This window comes from Lagenorhynchus albirostris, chromosome 2 (genome assembly GCF_949774975.1).
Source record: "Lagenorhynchus albirostris chromosome 2, mLagAlb1.1, whole genome shotgun sequence".
Classification (NCBI taxonomy): domain Eukaryota; kingdom Metazoa; phylum Chordata; class Mammalia; order Artiodactyla; family Delphinidae; genus Lagenorhynchus; species Lagenorhynchus albirostris.
In genome coordinates, this window is record NC_083096.1 from 165,646,860 (window position 1) to 165,659,036 (window position 12,177).

Sequence of the window (12,177 nt, forward strand, 5' to 3'; positions counted from 1 at the left end):
TCTAAGCCTTGGTTTGACTTTTTTTTTTTTTTTTTTTGGCCGAGCCTTGGGGCTTGCAGTATCTCAGTTCCCCAACCAGGGATTGAAGCCAGCCCCTGCAGTGAAAGCCCAGAATCCTAACCAGTAGGCCACCGGGGAACCCCCTTGGCTTTTTTTTTTTTTAATTTTTTTTAGAGCATTTTTAAGTTCACAGCAAAATCGAGCAAAGATGCAGTGTTTCCATATGCCTCCTGTGCCGACACACAACTTCCTCTATCAACATCTAACACCAGAGTGGTGCATTTGTTACAATTAGTGAACCTACATTGATACAGCATTATCACCCAAAGCCCAAAATTTACGTTTGATAAGCCTTAGTTTTTAACCACCATGTCAATCTCCTACCCTAATTATAAGACCACTTTGCTGAGCGGGGATTCAACTGGGACTTTGAAGGGTATGTAGAATTTTCCAAAGCAGGGGGTAAGAAGGACATTTCAGGCAGGAGAGTTGTATAGAGAAAGATGTAGAGGGATTTTCAGGGTACTTGGCAAGTTTGACTTGAGCAAGAGGCCCCAAGCTTTAGTTAGTCAATTGAGTATCGACCTCATGAAGTTTGTCCTAAACAATAACAGCCATGAAATCATGGGTTTAGAATGCAGGTTATATTTTTGAATCCCCATTGAAATAAATATGTTAATCTTTGAAAAATATGTGGTTATATGCCACTAAAATTATCCCTAGAGCCCCCGGTGATAGTCATGCCCCATTCTGGAAAACACTACCATAGGGAATTACTGGAGGTACCCTGGGGAGGTAGGATGAGGCCACTGTTTGTTGAGCAAAGGTCATCTGTGTCCCAGGTAAGCTGCCTGCTGCTGTTCACAATTCTCTGAGCCCCAGACCAACCAGCATATTTGATCTTATCTTTCCTGGCTGGCAACACTTTGGTGGCTCCTTATTCTCTTCTAGATAGAAGAGTAAATGCCTTAACATAACCTACAAGGTCCTTGGGGATCCTGGGGTAGGCCCACCATGGCCCCATCAGGCTGGTGAAGAGGGAGATAGGAGACAGGATCTCCTGGAGGAAGTGACATCTGAGCTGAAGTCTAACGGATTTATGGGAGAGAACTAGGTGATGGTGGTGAAGAGCTTTTTTAGGTAGAAGGAACAGCAAGTGCAAATTTCCCGAGGCAGGAAGGAACAATGTGCATGTGAGCACCTGAAAGAGGCACTAGAGGAGGAGTCGGGGAGAGGAGTTTGCAGGGGCCAGACCCTGCCTGCAGTCCCTGGAGGCATCACACGCATCCTGATCTTAATGCTGTGCCTTACAAGGAGCCGTTTAGGGCCTCAAGAACGGTGACTTCAGTTACTTGAATAACAAATACTTTTTGAACACCTGCTTCAGGTGGAGCACTGGGGATTTTAATAGAAGACTCTGATGGTCCCTGCCATCAGGAAACTTACATTCTTTCACAAACAAAAGTTATACATATGCATGGTTTAAAGAAATAACAAGTATTATAAGGTTTTCTATGAAAACAGAAGGCAGTCCACTACCTTTTCCCTCATTTCCACTTTTGCAGAGGCGTCTATTTTCAACTTTTTTAGCTGACTGTATTTTAGATTTATCTCCATTATCTCTAAATAATCTTGGTTTGTTTTTTGTTTTTGTTTTTGTTTTTTGGCGGTACGCGGGCTTCTCACTACTGTGGCCTCTCCCGCTGCCAGCGGCCATGGCCCACAGGCGCAGCCGCTCCGCGGCACGTGGGATCTTCCCGGACCGGGGCACGAACCCGTGTCCCCTGCATCGGCAGGCGGACCCTCAACCACTGCGCCACCAGGGAAGCCCTGATTTTTGAATTTTATTTAATTTATTTTTTTATACAGCAGGTATGTATGTCAATCCCAATCTCCCAGTTCATCCCACCACCACTACCCCACCCCCCCTGCCACTTTCCCCCCTTGGTGTCCATACGTTTGTTCTCTACATCTGTGTCTCTAGTTCTGCCCTGCAAACCGGTTCATCTGTACCATTTTTCTAGGTTCCACATATATGCGTTAATATATGATATTTTTCTCTTTCTGACTTACTTCACTCTGTGTGACAGTCTCTAGATCCATCCATGTCTCTACAAATGACCCAGTTTCGTTCCTTTTTATGGCTAAGTTAATATTCCATTGTATATATGTACCACATCTTCTTTATCCATTCGTCTGTCGATGGGCATTTAGGTTGCTTCCATGACCTGGCTATTGTAAATAGTGCTGCAGTGAACATTGGGGTGCATGTGTCTTTTTGAATTATGGTTTTCTCTGGGTATATGCCCAGTAGTGAGATTGCTGGGTCATATGGTAATTCTATTTTTAGTTTTCTAAGGAACCTCCATACTGTTCTGCATAGTGGCTGTATCAATTTACATTCCCACCAACAGTGCAAGAGGGTTCCCTTTTCTCCACACCCACTCCAGCATTTGTTGTTCGTAGATTATCTGATGATGCCCATTCTAAATGGTGTGAGGTGATACTCATTGTAGTTTTGATTTGCAGTTCTCTAATAATTAGTGATGTTGAGCAGCTTTTCATGTGCTTCTTGGCCATCTGTATGTCTTCTTTGGAGAAATGTCTGTTTAGGTCTTCTGCCCATTTTTTGATTGGTTTTTTCTTTTTTAATATTGAGCTGCATGAGCTGCTTATATATTTTGCAGATCAATCCTTTGTCCATTGATTCATTTGCAAATATATTCTCCCATTCTGAGGGTTGTCTTTTCGTCTTGTTTGTAGTTTGCTTTGCAAAAGCTTTTAAGTTGCATTAGGTCCCATTTGTTTATTTTTGTTTTTATTTCCATTACTCTAGGAGGTGGATCAAAAAAGATCTTGCTGTGATTTATGTCAAAGTGTGTTCCTCCTGTTTTCCTCTAAGAGTTTTCTAGTATCCAGTCTTACATTTAGGTCTCTAATCCATTTTGAGTTTATTTTTGTATATGGTGTTAGGGAGTGTTCTAATTTCATTCTTTTACATGTAGCTGTCCAGTTTTCCCAGCACCACTTATTGAAGAGACTGTCTTTTCTCCATTGTATATCCTTGCCTCCTTTGTCATAGATTAGTTGACCATAGGAGCGTGGGTTTATCTCTGGACTTTCTATCCTGTTCCATTGATCTATATTTCTGGTTTTGTGCCAGTACCATATTGTCTTGATTACTGTAGCTTTGTAGTATAGTCTGGAGTCAGGGAGTCTGATTCCTCAGGCTCCTTTTTTTCCCCTCAAGACGACTTTGGCTATTTGGGGTCTTTTTTGTCTCCATACAAATTTTAAGATTTTTTGTTCTAGTTCTGTAAAAAATGGCACTGGTAATTTGATAGGGATTGCATTGAATCTGTAGATTGCTTTGGGTAGTATAGTCATTTTCACAATATTGATTCTTCCAATCCAAGAACATGGTATATCTCTCCATCTGTTTGTGTCATCTTTGATTTCTTTCATCAGTGTCATACTTTTCTAAGTACAGGTCTTTTACCTCCTTAGGTAGGTTTATTCCTAGGTATTTTATTCTTTTTGTTGCAATGGTGAATGGGATTATTTCCTTAATTTCTCTTTCTGATCTTTCATTGTTAGTGTATAGGAATGCAAGAGATTTCTGTGCATTAATTTTGTATCCTGCAACTTTACTAAATTCATTGATGAGCTCTAGTAATTTTTTAGTGGTATCTTTAGGATTCTCTAGTATAGTATCATGTCATCTGCAAACAGTGACAGTTTTACTTCTTCTTTTCCAATTTGTATTCCTTTCATATTTTTTTTTCTTCTCTGATTGCTGTGGCTAGGACTTCCAAAACTATGTTGAATAATAGTGGTGAGAGTGAACATCCTTGTCTTGTTCTTGATCTTAGAGGAAATACTTTCAGTTTTTCACCATTGAGAATGATGTTTGCTATCAGTTTGTCGTATATGGCCTTTATTATGTTGAGGTAGGTTCCCTCTGTGCCCACTTTCTGGAGAGTTTTTATCATAAATAGGTGTTGAATTTTTGTCAAAAGCTTTTTCTACATCTCTTGAGATGATTATATGGTTTTTATTCTTCAGTGTGTTAATATGGTGTATCACATTGATTGATTTGTGTATTTTGAAGAATCCTTGCACCCCTGGGATAAATCCCACTTGATCATGGTGTATTATCCTTTTAATGTGTTGTTGGATTCTGTTTGCTAGTATTTTGTTGAGGATTTTTGCATCTATATTCATCAGTGATATTGGTCTGTAATTTTCTTTTTTTGTAGTATCTTTGTCTGGTTTTGGTATCAGGGTGATGGTGGCCTCATAGAATGAGTTTGGGAGTGTTCATTCCTCTGCAATTTTTTGGTAGAGTTTGAGAAGGATGGGTGTCAGCTCTTCTCTAAATTTTGATAGAATTCACCTGTGAAGCCATCTGGTCCTGGACTTTTTGTTTGTTGGAAGATTTTTAATCACAATTTCAATTTCATTACTTGTGATTGGTCTGTTCATATTTTCTATTTCTTCCTGGTTCAGTCTTGGAAGGTTATACCTTCCTAAGAATTTGTCCGTTTCTTCCAGGTTGTCCATTTTATTGGCATAGAGTTGCTTGTAATAGTCTTTCTTTTTTTAAAAAAAATTATTTATTTATTTATTTTTGGTTCCATTGGGTCAGTTGCTGTGCGTGGGCATTCTCCAGCTGTGGCGAGCAGGGGCTACTCTTCTTTGCGGTGTGTGGGCTTCTCATTGTGGTGGCCTCTCCCATTGCGGAGCACGGGTTCCAGGCACACGGGCTTCAGTAGTTGTGGCTTGCGGGATCTAGAGCGCAGGCTCAGTAGTTGTGGCTCATGGGCTTAGTTGCTCTGTGGCATTTGGGATCCTCCCGGACCAGGGCTTGAACCCGTGTCCCCTGCATTAGCAGGCGGGTTCCTAACCACTGCGCCACCAGGGAAGCCAATGTAGTACTCTCTTATGATGCTTTGTATTTCTGCAGTGTCTGTGGTAACTTCTCCTTTTTCATTTCTAATTTTATTGATTTGAGTCCTCTCCCTCTTTTTCTTGATGAGTCTGGCTAAAGGTTTATCAATTTTGTTTGCCTTCTCAAAGAACCAGCTTTTAGTTTTATTGATCTTGCTATTGTTTTCTTTGTTTCTATTTCATTTATTTCTTCTCTGATCTTTATGATTTCTTCCTTCTACTTACTTCGGGTTTTGTTTGTTCTTCTTTCTTTAGTTCCTTTAGGTGTAAGGTTAGATTGTTTATTTGAGATTTCTCTTCTTTCTTTATTTTTTTTTTTAATAAATTTATTTATTTATTTTTGGCTGTATTGAGTCTTCATTGCTGTGCACGGGCTTTCTCTAGTTGCGGTGAGCAGGGGCTACCCTTCGTTGTGGTGTGTGGGCTTCTCATTGTCGTGGCTTCTCTTGTTGCAGAGCACGGGCTCTAGGCGTGCAGGCTTCAGTAGTTGTGGCATGTGGGCTCAGCAGTTGTGGCTCATGGGCTCCAGAGCTCAGGCTCAGTAGTTGTGGCACATGGGCTTAGTTGCTCCGCGGCATGTGGGATCTTCCCAGGCCAGGGCTTGGACCCCTGCCCCTGCATTGGCAGGTGGATTCTTAACCACTGTGCTACCAGGGAAGCCCAAGATTTTTCTTCTTTCTTGAGGCAGGCTTGTATTGCTATAAACTTCCCTCTTAGAACTGCTTTTGCTACATCCCGTAGGTTTTGGATCGTTGTGTTTTCATTGTAATTTGTCTCTAGGTATTTTTTGATTTCCTCTTTGAATTCTTCAGTGATCTCTTGGTTATTTAGTAACGTATTGTTCAGCCTCCAAGTGTTTGTGTTTTTTACGTTTTTTTCCCTGTAATTGATTTCTAATCTCACAGTGTTGTGGCCGGAAAAGATGCTTGATATGATTTCAGTTTTCTTAAATTTACCGAGGCTTGATTTGTGACCCAAGATGTGATCTATCCTGGAGAATGTTCCATGTGCACTTGAGAAGAAAGTGTAATCTGCTGTTTTTGGATGGAATGTCCTATAAATATCAATTAAATCTATTTGGTCTATTGTATCATTTAAAGCTTGTGTTTCCTTATTTTCTGTTTGGATGATCTGTCCATTGGTGTAAGTGAGGTGTTAAAGTCCCCCACTATTATTGTGTTACTGTCGATTTCCTCTTTTGTAGCTGTTAGCAGTTGCCTTATGTATTGAGGTGCTCCTATGTTGGGTGCATATATATTTATAATTGTTATATCTTCTTCTGGGATTGATCCCTTGATCATTATGTAGTGTCCTTCCTTGTCTCTTGTAACATTCTTTATTTTAAAGTCTATTTTATCTGATATGAGTATTGCTACTCCAGCTTTCTTTTGATATCCATTTGCATGGAATATCTTTTTCCATGCCCTAACTTTCAGTCTGTATGTGCCCCTAGGTCTGAAGTGGGTCTCTTGTAGACAGCATATATATGGGTCTTGTTTTTGTATCCATTCAGCAAGCCTGTGTCTTTTGTTTGGAACGTTTAATCCATTTACATTTAAGGTGATTATCAATATGTATATACCTATTACCATTTTCTTAATTGTTATGCGTTTATTTTGTAGGTCCTTTTCTTCTCTTGTGTTTCCCGCTTAGAGAAGTTCCTTTAGCATTTGTTGTAGAGCTGGTTTGGTGGTGCTGAATTCTCTTAGCTTTTGCTTGTCTGTAAAGCTTTTGATTTCTCCACTGAAACTGAATGAGATCCTTGCTGGGTAGAGTAATCTTGATTGTAGGTTCTTCCCTTTCATCACTTTAAGTATATCATGCCACTCCCTTCTGGCTTGTAGAGTTTCTGCTGAGAAATCGGCTGTTAACCTTATAGGAGTTCCCTTGTATGTTATTTGTCATTTTTCCCTTATTGCTTTCAATAATTTTTCTTTGTCTTTAATTTTTGTCAGTTTGATTACTGTGTGTCTCGGCATGTTTCTCTTTGGGTTTATCCTGTGTGGGACTGTCTGTGCTTTCTGGACTTGGGTGACTATTTCCTTTCCCCTGTTAGGGAAGTTTTCGACTATAATGTCTTCAGATATTTTCTCGGGTCCTTTCTCTCTCTCTTCGCCTTCTAGGACCCCTTAATGCAAACGTTGTTGCGTTTAATGTTGTCCCAGAGGTCTCTTAGGCTGTCTTCATTTCTTTTTATTCTTTTTTCTTTATTCTGTTCCGTGGCAGTGAATTCCACCATTCTGTCTTCCACTTATCTGTTCTTCTGCCTCAGTTATTCTGCTATTGATTCCTTCAAGTGTATTTTTTATTTCAGTTATTGTATTGTTCATCTCTGTTTGTTCTTTAATTCTTCTAGGTGTTTTTTTTAATTTATTTAATTAATTTATTTATTTTTGGCTGCATTGGGTCTTCGTTCTGTGCATGGGCTTTCTCTAGTTGTGGCAAGTGGGGGCTACTCTTCGTTCTGGCACACGGGCTTCAGTAGTTGTAGCACGTGGGCTCAGTAGTTATGGCTCACGTGCTCTAGAGCGCAGGCTCAGTAGTTGTGGCGCATGGGCTTAGTTGCTCCGCGGCATGTGGGATCTTCCCGGACCAGGGTTCGAACCCGTGTCCCCTGCACTGGCAGGTGGATTCTTAACCACTGCGCCACCAGGGAAGCCCCTAGATGTTTGTTCTTTAATTCTTCTAGGTCTTTGTTAAACATTTCTTGCATCTTCTTGACCTTTGCCTCCATTCTTTTTCTGAGGTCCTGGATCATCTTCACTATCATTATTCTGAATTCTTTTTCTGGAAGGTTGCCTATCTCCACTTCATTTAGTTGTTTTTCTGAGGTTTTATCTTGTTCCTTCATCTGGTACAAAGTCCTCTGCCTTTTCATTTTGTCTGTCTTTCTGTGAATGTGGTTTTTGTTCCACAGGCTGCAGAACTGTAGTTCTCCTTGCTTCTGCTGTCTGCCCTCTGGTGGATGAGGCTATCTAAGAGGCTTGTGCAGGCTTCCTGATGGGAGGGACTGGTGATGGGTAGAGCTGGGTGTTGCTCTGTTGTCAGAGCTCAGTAAAACTTTTATCCGCTTGTCTGCTGTTGGATGGGCCTGGGTTCCCTCCCTGTTGGTTGTTTGGCCTGAGGCGACCTAGCACTGGAGCCTACCTGGCTCTTTGATGGGGCTAATGGCAGACTCTGGGAGGGCTCACACCAAGCAGTACTTCCCAGATCTTTTGCTGCCAGTGTCCTTGTCCCCATGGTGAGCCACAGACACCCCCCGCCTCTGCAGGAGACCCTCCAACACTAGCAGGTAGGTCTGGTTCAGCCTCCTATGGGATCACTGCTCCTTTCCCTGGGTCCCGATGCACACACTACTTTGTGTGCGCTCTCCAAGAGTGGAATCTCTGTTTCCGCTAGTCCTGTCTAAGTCCTGCAATCAAATCCCGCTAGCCTTCGAAGTATGATTCTCTAGGAATTCCTCCTCCCATTGCCGGACCCCCAGGTTGGGAAGCCTGACGTGGGGCTCAGAACCTTCACTCCAATGGGTGGACTTCTGTGGTATAATTGTTCTCCAGTTTGTGAGTCACCCACCCCGCAGTTATGGGATTTGATTTTATTGTGATTGCGCCCCTCCTACCGTCTCATTGCGGCTTCTCCTTTGTCTTTGGATGTGGAGTATCTTTTTTGGTGAGTTCCAGTGTCTTCCTGTCGATGATCGTTCAGCAGTTAGTTGTGATTCTGGTGCTGTCGCAAGAGAGAGTGAGAGCACGTCTTTCTACTCCGCCATCTTGAACCAGTCTCCTAGTAATCTTGTTTCGCCATTTCTAGACATTTCAGTTTTAAACACTATCTCTTGACTTTCTACTATGGAAGATAAAGTTTTGTCTTTCCCCATCACCTGCGCCACCATACACATAATCCCCACATCCTCAAATTGCCAACATAATTTTGGTTCGTTCAGTAGTCTTTGTTTACATTATTATATGTAAGCTATGATTACTTTTCCTTTCCTGTACAACTTTTTGTTTTTCCCAGAGTCAACAATTGTCCTGTTGTGTCACTTGCTTAGTTTCTGTGTATTCCACCCTCCACCAGTTATCTAAATCTCTTCTCAAGAGGTTCCTACATATCAGGTGTCTCAGATTGGTGTCTCTGGAAGCGGAGGTGGAGATAAGACAGGTTTACTAGGGATCAACACCTGTGAGAGGAAGTGGGCGGAAGCAGGATTGGGCGGAGACAGAGGAACTGCACTGAGGCCTGGAAAGCCTCCGCCCACCTGGCAGGAAGCCTTGGAGCAAGTATGGCCCATCCTATGAGTGTCCTGAGCCCTGCTGAAATGGCCAGGGCTTTATACCCTGCCTGGCTCAGTCCTGCCTATGGGCTGCCCCAGGAAGGATCTGATCTTCGGCGAGGTAGCTCTCTGCATCGGAGAGCGAACCTGAAGGAGCTGACAGCTGGAGGTGGTCTGCTGCTCGAACTCCCCGCAGCTGGGCCACAAGCCCTTCCTTGAAGGGGACTCTGGGAGGCAGACTCCATGACTACCACATCATGTGTTCTGTCAATTCCATCTTTTTTTTTTTTAGTGTGGACCTTTTTTTTTTTTTTAATTTATTTATTTATGGCTGTGTTGGGCCTTCCCTGCTGCATGCGGGCTTTCTCTAGCTGTGGCGAGCAGAAGCTACTGTTCGTTGCCAGGGCATGTGGGATCTTCCCAGGCCAGGGCTTAGAATCTGTGTCCCCTGCATTGGCAGGCAGATTCTTAACCACCATGCCACCAGGGAAGTCCCTAGTGTGGACCATTTTTAAAGTTTTTATTGAATTTACAATATTGCTTCTGTTTTATGTTTCGGTTTTTTGGCCGTGAGGCATGTGGGATCTTAGCTCCCTCTGCACTGGAAGGCGAAGTCCCAACCACTGGACCACCAGGGAAATCCCTGTCAATTCCATCTTCTTGAAGAAACTTTTCTTCTGCTCCAGTCTGGAGCGTTTGACCTTTATATCTGGTGAACGGCTATTATTCTGGGCAGGGAAAGATCCAGACTTTGTAGGGTTTAAAGTTTATACAATCTGGGGGCCCTTTAAAAAAAGGAATACAAAGTTAGCTGTAATTTATTTGGATTGATAAATCAATAAATTCCTGGAGCTTGAGATCCCTTAGAGACTCAGGACCTTTTCTTCTGAGCTCTCGTTGAGCAATCTAGCAACAGTGCTCTCTGACTGGTTTCTCCCATCTGCCTAGAGAACCCTCTACAACTCCCAGCACTCGCAGCGGCCCACGGAATGTGCAGGAAGCAGAAGCTTAGGCTTCTAGGTGAGCCCGCCTCTGATCCTGCGGTCTTCATGAGTATTTCACCTCGCTTCTGTGTTGGATTTCCCTGGGACTGCTGCTCTCTTTACTGTCTCCTTTTGGTGGAGCACCTACTCCAACATTTTCTTGGGAAAGAGGGTGTGTGAGGTGACATTTTTGAGACCTTGCAAGTCTGCAAATACCTTCATTCTACCTTCCCCTTAATAATGTGGTTCGGTACAGGATATATGAAGACTCTTAGAACGGTGCCTGGCACGTAAGAAGTTCTATAGGTGTTTTGCCATCATTATTATAAAAAACTCTCATTGGAGGGACTTCCCTGGTGGTCCAGTGGGTAAGACTCCGTGCTCCCAATGCAGGTGGCCTGGGTTTGATCCCTAGTCAGGGAACTAGATCCTGCACGCATGTCACAACGAAGGATCCCACGTGCCGCAACTAAGAGCCGGCACAGCCTGAATTAAAAAGAAGAAAAAAAAACAACTATCTTTGGAGATTGTTTTCTTTTAGTGTTACTATTGAGAAGTCCAAAGCATCCTGATTCCTGGTGCTTTGTGTGTAGTTCCTTTTCTACTTTGGAAGCTACAGGGTCTTCTCTTTGTGTCCCCTCCACACCTCCCTGACCACCATGGTTCTGATGTCTCACGATGGTACCTCAGGTCTGTTGCTACCCATGGCACTGAGCACTTGGAGGTGCCTTTCAACATGGAACCGTATGTCCTTCAGTTCTGGGAATTTTCTTCCATTTTTAATTGATGACTCCTCTCTGTTCTGCTTTCTCTTTCTGTAATATCTATTATTCAGATGTTGAGTATCCCGGACCAGTACTCTAATTTTCTTTTTTTCTCTCTGCTTTTCTCTCTCTTTTTCTCTTCGTTTTACTTTCTGGAAGATTTCCTCAAATTTATCTTCAATCCCTTCCATTGAATTTTTAATTGCAAGGTCTTTTTGTTGTTGATGTTTGTTTTTTTTTTCTTCTTTCTTTTTTTATTTTTTTAGCTGTGCTGGGTCTTAGTTGCGGCACGCGGGATCTTCCTTGCGGCGTGTGGGATTTTTAGCTGTGGCATGCAGCCTCTTAGTTGTGGCATGCGGGATCCAGTTCCCTGACCAGGGATTGAACCCAGGCCCCCTGCATTTGGAGCGTGGAGTCTTAACCTCTGGACCACCAGGGAAGTCCCCTGTTAGTTTCTTTTTAAAATAACATCCTGTTCTTGCATCCTGGATGCACTATGTTTTCTTATCTCTCTGAAGATGTGACCTTATGTCCTTCCTCTCAGCCTGGTCAGATTAGCTTTGAGAGAAATTTTTCTGATCCTCTTGCCCAGAGAGCAAAGCCATGGGTGCCAGCTTTCTGGGAGGAAACAGGTTGGGGGGTGTCTCAGCCATCACAGTGTATATGGTCACTTCATTGCCTGATTTGGGAGATACCTCCGAACTCCACTGTGCCCGCAGTTTCCCATCCCAGTGATTCTGTTTAATTCTCTTTAGAGAATAAACCTCCAGTTTCCTGCCAGGATTGGGGAAGGGACGTAGGGACCTAACAATTCTGATCCCGGAACATCTTCCAACCTCTTCTATTTAATACTCCCACCCCCATTTAAACAGGTACCTGAGCCTTTTGGGGGAGTCTGTGATCTAAATTGGGTTGGCTCTCCTTCCCCACGTCCAGGTTAGGCAGTAGTTTCCTTGGGTTTGCTGTGTAGTTACCACCCAACCATCTGTTTTCCAGCTTCCCTCATTCTCCTCGTCTCAGTGGGTTTGTGCTTTTTTAAAATTTTTTATTTTTATTTATTGACTTTTGGCTGCGTTGGGTCTTCATTGCTGCCTGCAGGCTTTCTCTAATTGCGGCGAGCGGGGGCTACTCTTCATTGTGGTGCACAGGCTTCTCATTGTGCTGGCTTCTCTTGTTGCGGAGCACAAGCTCTAGGCACGTGGGCTTC